At 38.9% G+C, this 14,540-nt stretch overlaps 1 long non-coding RNA gene across 1 annotated transcript in view; it reads right to left on the bottom strand.

Moving 5' to 3' along the window:
- LOC117311717 (uncharacterized) overlaps positions 1-14,540 on the bottom strand; it is a 63,631-nt gene that overhangs the window by 8,479 nt on the left and 40,612 nt on the right. Inside the window, exon 2 of the long non-coding RNA XR_004526008.2 lies at positions 2,064-2,196. This is a non-coding gene — a long non-coding RNA (uncharacterized lncRNA). The remainder of the gene's footprint in view (positions 1-2,063; positions 2,197-14,540) is intronic.

Here is a 14,540-nt window from a genome sequence, read left to right as displayed (position 1 = left end):
CTAAAAGAGAGGAGAAAGGAGAAAAATAATACTTGCAGTAATAACGGCTGAAAATGTTCTAATTTGGTAAAAGATACGAATCTCCATACCTAAAGGGTCAATGGACTCTAATTAGGATAAACTAGGAAATCAAAGCCAGGACATATTATCAAACAGTCAAAGACAAAAGCAGAATCTTGAAGCAGCAAGTGAAAAACCAATTGTCACGTATAATAGTTCATCAATAAGATTAGCAGCTTATTTGTCATTAGCAATGACAAAGGACAGGATGCACTGAAAAGCCTGATTTAAATGCCATATTTAAAGTACTAAGAGAAAAAAATATGTCAAACCGGGCTCTACATCTAGTAAAACTATCTTTAAATATGAATGATAAAGATGTTCCAAAGATAAGCAAAAGTTGAGGGAGATAATCATTAGCAGATCTGACTGACAAGAAATGCTAAAGGGAACCCTGCAAGCTGAAAAAAATGTTACTTGAGAACTACTCAGTGTCATGAAGAATAAATGCTGCTAAAGGAAACTATGTAGATAAATATAAAAGCCAGTATGATTGTATTTAGGTTCGTAGGTTCTCTTTTTTTCCTATATTATTTAAAAGTCAAATGAGTAAAGCTTTAACATAAATCTATGTTAATAGACACAAGTATATAGAGTTGGGACAGTAAAAATATAAAGGATATATGTTTAATACATAGGGTTTTTTTTTAACATCTTTGTTGGAGTATAATTGCTTTACAATGTTGTGTTAGTTTATGCTGTATAACAAAATGAATCAGCTATACGTATACATATATCCCCATATACCCTCCCTCTTGCGTCTCCCTCCCACCCTCCTTTTCCCACTCCTCTAGGCGGTCACAGTCACAAAGCACCGAGCTGATACTGTGCTATGCGGCTGCTTCCCACTAGCTATCTATTTTACCTTTGGTAGTATTACATAGTTTCTTATACTATAGAAACTATGTTGATATTAATTCAAACTAGATTATTCTAAGTTTAAGGTGTTAGTTTTGACCCTCAGGGTAGACATTAAGAAAATAACTAAAATAAGTGAGAAGAGAATTAAATGGTACACTACCAAAATAAAAACAATTAATTTCCAATTAAAAGGCAGAGAGAGACAATAATTTTTTTTAAAAAAAAGTAATTTAACTACATATCATCTACAAGAAACACACTTTAGATCCAAGACACAAGTAGGATAAAAATGAGAGGATGGAAATAGCTTCTATATAAATAGTAAACAAAAGAATGCTGAGGTGGCAATCCTAATCTCAGACAACGTAGAAACTCAGGTGAATTTCTTAAATAAGACAAACTAGGAGATTGTATATTGACAAAAGGACCAATCCATCAACAATAGTTTGTGGTATTTGGTAGCTTATTCAGGGGAACAGTTAAAATACCCACTGTACAGGGCTTCCCTGGTGGCACAGTGGCTAAGAATCAGCCTGCCAATGCAGGGGACACGAGTTCGAGCCCTGGTCCGGGAAGATCCCACATGCCGCGGAGCAACTAAGCCCGCACGCCACAACTACTGAGCCTGCGCTCTAGAGCCCATGAGCCACAACTACTAAAGCCCACACACCTGGAGCCCGTGCTCCACGACAAGAGAAGCTACCGCAATGAGAAGCCCACGCACCGCAACGAAGAGTAGCCCCCGCTCGCCATAACTATAGAAAGCCCGCATGCAGCAATGAAGACCCAACGCAGCCAAAAATAATATAACTAATCAATCAATTAATTATTTTTTTAAATACCCACTGTACAGAGTGTACAAATAGTGGCTTGTGCAGGATCCAAATCATTTGGTGATTTGGCAGACATCTGTACCAAAAAGGGTAGTGCTAGAGTCATTTACAATCTCCCAGAGAGGTTTGAAGTTGCCACTTGTGGAATCTACAGTTTGTTACAACATTTTCCTAGTATGTCACCAAGAGAAGTTCCAAGGTCATGTTTGTTTTCAATGCAAAGAGAACATTTTTCATTAATTGTCTTTATCTGGTCAAGGGCCGGTCCTTGAACTTCTATACAGGTGGTCTGGGTCCCAAATAACTCACCAGAAGAAAATAATGCAGTGATTATTTTTCAGTCTTGGATACCATAGCTTGTCATTCATCCATATTTTCTACTTTAGTCCACCAGGTGTTCAATCAGCAGGAATGAAGACCAGTTCTGGTTCTTTTGCTCTATCTAGATTTGATATAACCAACAGATTGATTAGTTAACTTGACCAGTGTTTAGTAAACAGGCATAAGGGAGCGTTTGGTTTGTGCTCAGCATGCTGAAAAAGTAAGGGTTAATAAGAGCAACACACAGTTTGAAAAAGAGTCTATAGTGGACCCGGAGATGGAAACAACGTAAGTGCCCATCATCAGATGAATGGATAAAGAAGATGTGGCACATATATACAATGGAATATTACTCAGCCATAAAAAGAAACGAAATTGAGCTATTTGTAATGAGGTGGATAGACCTAGAGTCTGTCATACAGAGTGAAGTAAGTCAGAAAGAGAAATACAAATACCGTATGCTAACACATATATATGGAATTTAAGAAAAAAAAATGTCATGAAGAACCTAGGGGTAAGACAGGAATAAAGACACAGACCTACTGGAGAACGGACTTGAGGATATGGGGAGGGGGAAGGGTGAGCTGTGACAAAGCGAGAGCGAGGCATGGACATATATACACTAACAAACGTAAGGTAGATAGCTAGTGGGAAGCAGCCGCATAGCACAGGGATATCAGCGCGGTGCTTTGTGACCGCCTGGAGGGGTGGGATAGGGAGGGTGGGAGGGAGGGAGACGCAAGAGGGAAGAGATATGGGAACATATGTATATGTATAACTGATTCACTTTGTTATAAAGCATAAACTAACACATCATTGTAAAGCAATTATACCCCAATAAAAATGTTAAAAAAAAAATAGTCTATAGTGGAGACCTAGAGAGTGAAGTAGGACAGTGAGAGACAAGTACTCTCCAGGCAGTTTTCTAATACATGATTAATAAATATGGGTAATGTGTTCATTATTCAGAAAAAGGTTGTTTGTTTGTTTGTTTTTTAATATGTACACCATGTTAGTCTACTGATGGAAAGGTTAATTTTTCTTCCATATAACATATACAGTCACTTCATATATCAATAGTAGCAATGCAAATTCATTTGCCTGTGTGGCCCAGATATTTATTGGGACATCTATTAAAGGTCCATCCAATTCAGAAGGATTTAAATCAGGCTGACTTTCCAGTAAGGAAAGCAGGAGGTGTTGGAACAGGGAAGAACAACTCTGACTCCATATTAGATCTATTCCTCTTTACTTTAAACTTTGTGCCTTGTTGCCTGTGCTTGGTCATGCTGGCTCTGCACCTTTTGAATGTTGCCTATAGCCTTAAGTATACAGGATAGTCTATTCTCAGGGCTCTAACCTTTAAGAGTCCATTCATACAGAGGTAAAAAGTTGCAGAACAGAGAATAGCATTTGTCTTGTTGGGGGGTTACAGGAACATCATGACCTGACTTACATGGACAGCTGCAAGAACAAAAGAGTTCAACACCAAGAAGTTTGCCACAACCAAACACACCCCTAGCTCACCTTGCTTTTTTTTTTTTTTTTCACCTTGCTTTTAAAAGTGCTTTGTTGAAACCTTCCAGAGAGTTTCGGTTTGTTTGGCCTCACTGTGCATTGGGCACATGAACTTGCATTCGGTAACAGTGTGAGGCTTTATCTGAGGGCAGGGAAATAAAAGCCCCTCCCCTTACATTTTATAGCGGCATTAAATTTACGTTAAAATCTCCACCAAGAAGTTTACTGGTGAACAGGTGGAAACTAGAATGGCCCAGTGCATGTTATGGGGGGGGGAGCTAAAGATATTGGGGTGGACTGAAATATTGGCAATGAAATAGTCTACCCAGAGTTTCCAACTGCTTGAACAAAATCACAGGTAGAGGCAACTCCACTGAGCAGATGGTAGAGGACGTTGCACCAGTGTCAATTAAGAATCCAGTGCCTGATTCTGTGTTTTAGGTTTAATGATAAGCTATGGGGTGCAACAGAGGAACAGCTGACCCTGTTATTTGGGGGGGAACTGTCCCTCAGAAGGAGAAAAATGAACCTACTGGCAGTCCTGGGGCACAAAGGGATTGCTTCTTAAACCCTTCTCTTAAATGCAGGACAATTTCTCTTACAACCTCCTGATTTCTTACAATATCTGCAGTAGTCTGGAGGCAAATAGGAAGAGGGCTTCAAATTATTTTCAGCTTTATGTTTTTGTTTCTCTAAATATTCAAGTTGTAAAGCAAGAATTGTGGCTATTAAACTTTTTTTCTACATTCCTAGAAGCTACTTTCAAACAATTGAGTTGTATCCTCAATTACCACACTTGCAGTTATTTTGAATTTGCTGTCCAGTATCAGGGTGAAAAATTCTCACTGGAGCAGATATTAGTGTTTCATGTGCTCTGGGCTTCTGTTTTCAATGCAGTTTTCTGCTAAAAATTTTGTATAAAACATTCAACAAAAGCTTCTGGATTCTTTCCTTTTTGTTTTTTGAATACATAATTCAACCTTAGACCAACTAAATTTATGGGCAAAGGTCTTTAATATTTTTCCTATCGAACCTTGAATATTAGCTTCTATTTAGGTCATTTCTACTTTGGTTGACTGGGAGAGGTGCTGGCCTCTCTGTTCCTCTCTGAAGGGGTTTTGTTTACCCAGAGTGTCATCTGGCCTACCTAATAGATACAGTATAATTGTGGGCTGGAAGAAAACCCTCTAGCAGTCAATTAAGGTCCCTATGATTGGGGTTGTGAATAACAACTAATCTTTTAATTCTGCCCTGAATTGATTGGGTCTTTTGAGACTGGAGGTAAAACGTTTTATAATTTAAAGATCTGATGTTTTACAAGGGATCTGAAATTTTGGGGATGGGGTACAGTATACTTCTAGAAAGGACATTGCATAGGAATGCCTGAAGCTGGCAGAGGCTGGTTAGCAAGACCTGGAAATTAGGAGTTATAAGGGACTGCAAAGTGAGCTTTATTGTGCTTCTCAAGTACTCAGCTGAATTCACTTCTGACTGTCAGCATTTACAAAATAATCTGTACTCCCCAGGACTAGAGGTCAACCCAATGTGCTCTCCGAAAAATCTTTTTAAAAAGAGAAATCAAAACAACCAGGTGAGTGCTTTATGGGAAGCTTGCAGGAGTTTTAAGATTTAGGAGAACTGGGTGAGGTGATAGAGCTGGCTTTTGAGGGATAGGTCATACCAGGATCCCAGAGGTCCAAATGATCTTATGGAGGCTAGGTGCAGGGAGCTGGGATTGAAGAGGAGTATAAAAGGGAAGAGAAGGGGAATTTACTTCAGATTTTTTTTTAATTTGTTCTAAGTCTGGCTTCTGTTAATTCATTTTATTAAAGGATTCCCTAAGAATAGCATCATACCATTTTGTGTTCTCTTTTCAATTAGATCTTCCTGTGAATACCAGTATGAGAGTTGTTTATGATGAGGGGGACGTAGTGAAAGACTAGCATTGACATATATATACTACCAAATGTAAAATAGATAGCTAGTGGGAAGTAGCTGCAAAGCTCAGGAGATTAGCTCTGTGCTTTGTGACGACCTAGAGGGGTGGGATACGGAGGGTGGGAGGGAGGCTCAAGAGGGAGGGGATATGGGGATATATGTATACATACAGCTGATTCACTTTGTTGTACAGCAGAAACTAACACAACATTGTAAAGCAATTATACTCCAATAAAACTCTGTAAAAAGAAAAGATTTTCAAACATAGACGTTTTCCAGTTAAAACGATTCATTATCCTGTCACTGACGAATGGGATTTCCACTAGTATGTTTATTTCAATAATGACTGGATCCAGTAAGACTTCTTATGGAAAGACACAGAGGTAACTTTTTAGACTTAGAATAAATCTTTACCATGTATAAAACAGGCATCCCTAATGTGGGTGCAGATGATGTATCCCCCATGATCCAAAGGTCTACTCCCAATATAGTCTAAGACAGTAAAGACTTCTGTTGCACATGTGGTAAGGATGGTGTAATCAAATGTTGTCTCTGTTCTGTCATGACAATGTGAGATGCCTCCAGTCATAAATCTACTCATCTTTGGCACCAGGCAGTGCTACTGGAATGAGACTTTCTCAGCACAAAGCAATGAATGTTGAGACAAGAAATGCCTCTATAGACTAGGACCCCTTATGACAAATACCTGTGAAATCTGGCATTGCCACATGAAGAGAGAGATGCTTGTGATTTCCTGTCTCATGCCCCAGTCTATTTGGCCACCAGATAGATCCACCCCAATAAGTGCACATTTCAGAATGCAGTGACCAGATAGAATATTCTCACTGGTCATAAAGTCAAGCTCTCACAATATAGACCAAGATGGAAGGAATAAACTCTTCTGTTTTTTACACGAGGGACCCACAGCAACATTTGTCTAAACAAACACTAGTGGGTGACAACCATGAACTCACCAGTCTGTGAGGCTGGCTTGAACAGCAATTTTATACAGAACCTATGCCTGCTATTCTGCCCTATGGTTCTTCCTCCTTAGGACAAATGACACAACACAGAGAGACAAAGAAAAGCAGAGACATTTTCTGGGAGGAAGTGACCAATAAAAATGAAGATCACTCATTTACCATATTTTTATTTGAGTTGCTATGACAAAGGAGAAAGTTCCACACATATTTTCTCCTGCTAATCTAAATTTATAGAGAAAAATGACTTTTATCAGTTTCACTTCCACTGGCATTTCCAGGCAGAGATCCAGAAGGCTAACCTGTTAACAACGTTTACCTTCTGCCAGCTTAAGTTTGTGGTCACAGTACCTCTCAATTCTGTAGCCCTAAGGGGAAGAGAGTGGGTCCAGCTAGTATCCTGGCAACTAAAACAACTGTTGGGAAGGAGGAAAAGTTGCCCTCACGCCTTCTTAGTTCTTTCAGATGGTTTAACAATTAAATTGACACCAGACAGATTAACAAAGAAATAAACAAATTTAATTTATATGAACAGAGGTCTCATAGAAATGAGACTTTTGAAGAGACTAAAGCAGCCACTCATATATCATTTTTAGAGAAAGAAACAATTATTTGTGAAGATTTAACAAAACAGAGGGGTTTGTGCTTCGGGCAGCAAACTTATGAAGAAGTAACAAACTTTGTTTACATAGCTTCCTTAGCCTAGAATTCCCAAATCTGGTGATAAGGATGCTTTCTATTATCCTGTTATACTGACAGTACCTTCACATGGGAGATTTGATTTATTTCCTCTTCCAGGAGAGGGGGAGCAGAGAGTGCTTGTAATTATAATTTTGTTTCATCAGCGGTTTCTCAAGGAAATTTAGTTTACTATATTCAATATACCATTGTAGCCTATCTTGGGGCAGCCTGTCCTGAGGACCGAGAGGGACATCCAAATGATCCTAAGTATGAATTTTTGACAATCATTGTAAAAAAGGTAAAAGAGTGCCCTATCCACATGCAACTGTCTCAAACATGTTTTATTTGAGAAGCTTTGCCTTTTATCTCACTATTTCCCTGAACTAGATGGTTTAAGAAATAATCAAAGGAAAAATTATTAATGCACTTTTAGAATTTTACCTAACTAAAGTTATGGGGTGAGAAATTCTTTTTTGTTTCTTTTTTTTGGACAGACTTTTTTTTCACATCTTTATTGGAGTATAAATGCTTTATAATGTTGTGTTAGTTTCTGTTGTACAACAAAGTGAATCAGCTATATGTATACATATATCCCCATATCCCCTCCTTCTTGAGCCTCCCTCCCATCCTCTATATCCCATCCCTTTAGGTCATCACAAAGCATCGAGTTGATCTCCTTGTGCTATGCAGCAGCTTCCCACTAGCCATCCATTTTACATTTGGTAGCGTATATATGTCAATGCCACTCTCTCACTTCATCCCAGCTTCCCCTTCGCCCCTGTGCCCTCAAGTCTGTTCTCTACTCTGTGTCTTTGCTCCTGTCCTGCCACTAGGTTCATCAGTACCGCTTTTTAAAATTCCATATATATGTGTTAGCATACAGTATTTGTTTTTCTCTTTCTGACTTACTTCACTCTATGTGACATTCTAAGTTCATCCACCTTACTACAAATAACTCAATTTTGTTCCTTTTTATGGCTGAGTAATATTGCATTGTGTATATGCGCCACATCTTCTTTATCCATTCATCTATTGATGGACATTTAGGTTGCTTCCATGTCCTGGCTATTGTAAATAGTGCTGCAATAAACATTGTGGTACATGAATCTTTTTCAATTATGGTTTTCTCAGGGTATATGTCCAGTAGTGAAGTTGCTGGGTTATATGGTAGTTCTGTTTATAGTTTTTTAAGGAACCTCCATACTGTTCTCCACAGTGGCTGTATCCATTTACATTCCCACCGACAGTGCGGGAGGGTTCCTTTTCTCCACACCCTCTCCAGCATTTACTGTTTGTAGATTTTTTGAAAATGGCCATTTTGACCAGTGTGAGGTGATACCTCATTGTGATTTTGATTTGCATTTCTCTAATGATTAGTGATGTTGAGCATCTTTTTTTTTTTTTTTTTTTTTTTGCGTACGCGGGCCTCTCACTGTTGTGGCCTCTCCCGTTGTGGAGCACAGGCTCCGGACGCGCAGGCTCAGCGGCCATGGCTCACGGGCCCAGCTGCTCTGCGGCATGTGGGATCTTCCCGGACCGGGGCACGAACCCTTGCCCCCTGCATCGGCAGGTGGACTCTCAACCACTGTGCCACCAGGGAAGCCCAAGATGTTGAGCATCTTTTTATGAATTTGTTGGCCATTTCTTTGGAGAAATGTTTATTGAGATCTTCTGTCCATTTTTGGATTGGGTTCTTTGTTTTATTGATATTGAGCTACATGAGCCGCTTGTATATTTTGGAGATTAACCCTTTATCAGTTGCTTCATTTGTAAATATTTTCTCCCATTCTGAGGGTTGTCTTTTCATCTTGTTTATGGTTTCCTTTGCTGTGCAAAAGCTTTTAAGTTTCATTAGGTCCCATATATTTTTGTTTTTATTTCCATTTCTCTAGGAGGGGGTCAAAAAGGATCTTGCTGTGATTTATGTCATAGAGTGTTCTGCCTATGTTTTCCTCTAAGAGTTTTTTTTTTTTTTTTTATGGCTGTGTTGGGTCTTCGTTGCTGCGTGTGGGCCCTCTCTAGTTGCTGCAAGTGGGGGCCACTCTGCATTGCGGTGCGCAGGCCCCTCATTGTGGTGGCCTCTCTTGTAGTAGAGCATGGGCTCTAGGCGCGCGGGCTTCAGCAGCTGTGGCACACAGGCTTAGCTGCTCCGCGGCATGTGGGATCCTCCCAGAGCAGGGCTCAAACCTGCGTCCCCTGCATTGGCAGGCGGACTCTTAACCACTGTGCCACCAGGGAAGCCCATCCTCTAAGAGTTTTATAGTGTCTGACCTTACATTTAGGTCCTTAATCCATTTTGAGTTCATTTTTTGTTGTTGTTTTGTTTTGTTTTGTTTTTGCTTTTTTTTTGCGGTACACAGGCCTCTCACTGCTGTGACCTCTCCTGTTGCGAAGCACAGGCTCTGGACGTGCAGGCTCAGCAGCCATGTCTCACGGGTCCAGCTGCTCCACGGCATGTGGGATCCTCCCGGACCGGGGCACGAACCCGTGTCCCCTGCATCGGCAGGCGGACCCCCAACCACTGTGCCACCAGGGAAGCCTGAGTTCATTTTTGTGTATGGTATTAGGGTGTGTTGTAATTTCATTCTTTTACATATATCTGTCCATTTTTCCCAGCACAACTTATTGAAGAGGATGTATTTTTCCATTGTATATTCTTGCCTCCTTTGTCAAAAATAAGGTGACCATATGTGTTTGGGTTTCTCTCTGGGCTTTCTATCCTGTTCCATTGATCGATATTTCTGTTTTTGTGCCAGTACCATACTGTCTTGATTACTGTAGCTTTGTAGTATGGTCTGAAGTCAGCCTGATTCCTCCAGCTCCGTTTTTCTTTCTTAAGATTGATTTGGCTGTTCAGGGTATTTTGTGTTTCCATAAAAATTGTAAAATTTCTTGTACTAGTTCTGGGGACAATGCCATTGGTAATTTGATAGGGATTGCATTGAACCTGTGGCTTGCTTTGGGTAGTATAGTCATTTTCACAATATTGATCTTCCAATCAAGGAGCATGGTGTATCTCTCCAACTATTTCTGTTATCTTTGCCTTTTTTTTTTTTTTTTTTTTTTGGCTGCGTTGGGTCTTTGTTGCGGTGTGCAGGCTTTCTTTAGTTGCAATGAGTGGGGACTACTCTTCCTTGTGCTGTGCAGGCTTCTCATTGCATTGGCTTCTCTTGTTGCAGAGCATGGGCTCTAGGTGCATGGGTTTCAGTAGTTGTGGCACAAAGGCTCAGTAGTTGTGGCACACGGGCTTTATTGCTCCACAGCATGTGGGATCTTCCTGGACCAGGGCTCTAACCCATGTCCCCTGCATTGGCAGGTGGGTTGTTAACCGCTGAGCCACCAGGAAGCCCTGTTTCTGTCATCTTTGATTTCCTTCATCAGTGTTTTACTGTTTTCTGAGTACCGGTCTTTTGCCGCCTTAGGTAGGTTTATTCCTAGGTGTTTGTTTTTCTTTTCTTTTTTGAATTTTATTTTATTTATTTATTTTTTCAACAGGGTCTTCTTAGTTATCCATTTTATACATATTAGTGTATATATGCCAATCCTAATCTCCCAATACATCACACTACCACCACCACCAACCCACAGCATTTCTCCCTTGGTGTCCATACGTTTGTTCTGTACATCTGTGTCTCAATTTCTGCCCTGCAAACTGCCTCATCTGTACCATTTTTCTAGGTTCCACATATATGTGTTAATGTACAATATTTGTTTTTCTCTTTCTGACTTACTTCATCTGTATTACAGTCTCTACATTCATCCACATCTCTACAAATGACCCAATATCGTTCCTTTTTATGGCTGAGTAATATTCCATTGTATATATGTACCACATCTTCTTTATCCATCCTTCTGTCGATGGGCATTTAGGTTGCTTCCATGACCTGCCTATTGTAAACAGTGCTGCAATGAACATTGGGGTGCATGTGTCTTTTTGATTTATGGTTTTATCTGGGTATATGCTCAGTAGTGGGATTGCTGGGTCGTATGGTAGTTCTATATTTAGTTTTTTAAGGAAAATCCATACTGTTCTCCATAGTGGCTGTATCCATTTACATTCCCACTAACAGTGCAAGAGGGTTCCCTTTTCTCCACACCCTCTCCAGCATTTATTGTTTGGAGATTTTTTGATGATGGCCATTCTGATGGGTGTGAGGTGATACCTCACTGTAGTTTTGATTTACATTTCTCTAATGATTAATGATGTTGAGCATTCTTTAATGTGTTTGTTGGCAATCTGTATATCTTCTTTGGAGAAATGTCTATTTAGATCTTCTGCCCATTTTTGGACTGGGTTTTTTATTTTTTTGATATTGAGCTGCAAGAGCTGCTTGTAAATTTTGGAGATTAATCCTTTGTCAGTTGCTTCATTTGCAAATATTTTTCTCCCATTCTGAGGGCTGTCTTTTCATCTTGTTTATGGTTTCCTTTGCTGTGCAAAAGCTTTTAAGTTTCATTAGGTCCCATTTGTTTATTTTTGTTTTTATTTCCATTTCTCTAGGAGGTGGGTCAAAGAGGATCTTGCTGTGATTTATGTCATGGAGTGTTCTACCTATGTTTTCCTCTAAGAGTTTTATAGTGTCTGGCCTTACATTTAGGTCCTTAATCCATTTTGAGATTATTTTTGTATATGGTGTAGGGAGTGTTCTAATTTCATTCTTTTACATGTAGCTGTCCAGTTTTCCCAGCACCATTTATTGAAGAGGCTGTCTTTCCTCCATTGTATATTCTTGCCTCCTTTATCAAAAAGAAGGTGACCATATATGCGTGGGTTTATCTCTGGGCTTTCTATCCTGTTCCATTGATCTATATTTATGGTTTTGTGCCAGGACCATACTGTCTTGATTACTGTAGCTTTGTAGTAAGGGGCCCTGAAGTCAGGGGGCCTGATTCCTCCAGCTCCGTTTTTCACTATCAAGATTGCTTTTGCTATTCGGGGTCTTTTGTGTTTCCATACAAATTGTGAAATTTTTTGTTCTAGGTCTGTGAAAAATGCCAGTGGTAGTTTGATAGGGATTCCATTGAATCTGTAGATTGCTTTGGGTAGTAGAGTCATTTTCACAATGTTGATTCTTCCAATCCAACAACATGGTATATCTCGCAATCTATTTATATCATCTTTAATTTCTTTCATCAGCGTCTTATAATTTTCTGCCTACAGGTCTTTTGTCTCTTTAGGTAGGTTTATTCCTAGATATTTTATTCTTTTTGTTGCAATGGTAAATGGGAGTGTTTTCTTAATTTCTCTTTCAGATTTTTCATCATTAGTGTATAGGAATGCAAGAGATTCCTTTGCATTAATTTTGTATCCTGCTACTTTACCAAATTCATTGATTAGCTCTAGTGGTTTTCTGGTAGCATCTTTAGGATTCTCTATGTGTAGTATCATGTCATCTGCAAACAGTGACAGCTTTAATTCCTCTTTTCTGATTTGGGTTCTTTTTATTTTTCTTCTCTGATTGCTGTGGCTAAAACTTCCAAAACAATGTTGAATAATAGTGTTGAGAGTGGGCAACCTTTTCTTTTTCCTGATTGTAGTGGAAATGCTTTCAGTTTTTCACCATTGAGGACGATGTTGGCTGTGGATTTGTCATACATGGCCTTTCTTATGTTGAGGTAAGTTCCCTGTATGCCTACTTGTTGGAGGGTTTTTATCATAAATGGGTATTGAATTTGTTGAAAGCTTTTTCTGCATCTATTGAGATGATCATATGGTTTTTATTCTTCAATTTGTTAATATGGTACATCACATTGATTGATTTGCATGTATTGAAGAATCCTTGCATTCCTGGGATAAACCCCATTTGATCATGGTGTATGATCCTTTTAATGTGCTGTTGGATTCTGTTTGCTAGTATTTTGTTGAGGATTTTTGAATCTATGTTCATCAATGATATTGGTCTATAGTTTTCTTTCTTTATGACATCTCTGTCTGGTTTTGGTATCAGGGGTGATAGTGGCCTCGTAGAATGAGTTTGGAAGTGTTCCTCCCTCTGATATATTTTGGAAGAGGTTGAGAAGGATAGCTGTTAGCTCTTCTCTAAATGTTTGATAGACTTTGCCTGTGAAGCCATCTGGTCCTGAGCTTTTGTTTGTTGGAAGATGTTTAATCACAGTTTCAAGTTCAGTGCTTGTGATTGGTCTGTTTATATTTTCTATTTCTTCCTGGTTCAGTCTTGGAAGGTTGTGCTTTTCTAAGAATTTGTCCATTTCTTCCAGGTTGTCCATTTTGTTGGCATATATTTCCTTGTAGTAATCTCTCATGTTCCTTTGTACTTCTGCAGTGTCAGTTGTTACTTCTTTTTCATTTCTAATTCTATTGATTTGAGTCTTCTCCCTTTTTTCCTTGATGAGTCTGGCTAATGGTTTATCAATTTTGTTTATCTTCTCAAAGAACCAGATTTAGTTTTATTGATATTTGCTATTGTTTCCTTCATTTCTTTTTCATTCATTTCTGATCTGTTCTTTATTATTTTTTTCCTTCTGCTAACTTTGGGGTTTTTTTTGTTCTTCCATCTCTAATTGCTTTAGGTGTAAGGCTAGGTTGTTTATTTGAGATCTTTCTTGTTTCTTGAGGTAAAATTGTATTGCTATAACCTTCCCTCTTAGAACTGCTCTTGCTGCATCCCATAAGTTTTGGGTCCTCGTGTTTTCATTGTCATTTGTTTCTAGGTGTTTTTTGATTTCCTCTTTGATTTCATCAGTGAACTCTTGGTTATTTAGTAGTGTATCATTTCGTCTCCATGTGTTTGTATTTTTTATAGTTTTGTTCCTGTAATTGATATCCAGTATCAAAGCATTGTGGTCGGAAAAGATACTTAATACGATTTCAATTTTGTTAAAAATACCAAGGCTTGATTTGTGACCCAAGATATGATCTATCCTGAGAATGTTCCATGATCACTTGAGAAGAAAGTGTATTCTGTTGTATTTGGATGGAATGTCCTATAAATATCAATTAAGTCCATCTCGTTTACTGTGTCATTCAAATCGTCTGTGTCCTTATTTATTTTCATTTTGGATGATCTGTCCATTGGTGAAAGTGGGGTGTTAAAGTCCCCTATTATATTGTGTTACTGTCAATTTCCCCTTTTATGGCTGTTAGCATTTGTCTTGTGTATTGAGATGCTCCTATGTTGGGTGCATAAATATTTACAATTGTTATATCTTCTTCTTGGATTGATCCCTTGATCATTATGTAGTGTCCTTCTTTGTCTCTTGTTAAAGTCTTCATTTTAAAGTCTAGTTTGTCTGATATGAGAATTGCTACTCCAGCTCTCTTTTGATTTCCATTTGCATGGAATATCTTTTTCCATCCCCTCACTTTCAGTCTCTATGTGTCCCTAAG

The sequence above is a fragment of the Tursiops truncatus genome, chromosome 3, assembly GCF_011762595.2.
Source record: "Tursiops truncatus isolate mTurTru1 chromosome 3, mTurTru1.mat.Y, whole genome shotgun sequence".
In the NCBI taxonomy this organism is placed as follows: Eukaryota; Metazoa; Chordata; class Mammalia; order Artiodactyla; family Delphinidae; genus Tursiops; species Tursiops truncatus.
This window is presented reverse-complemented; position numbering and strand designations above follow the sequence as displayed.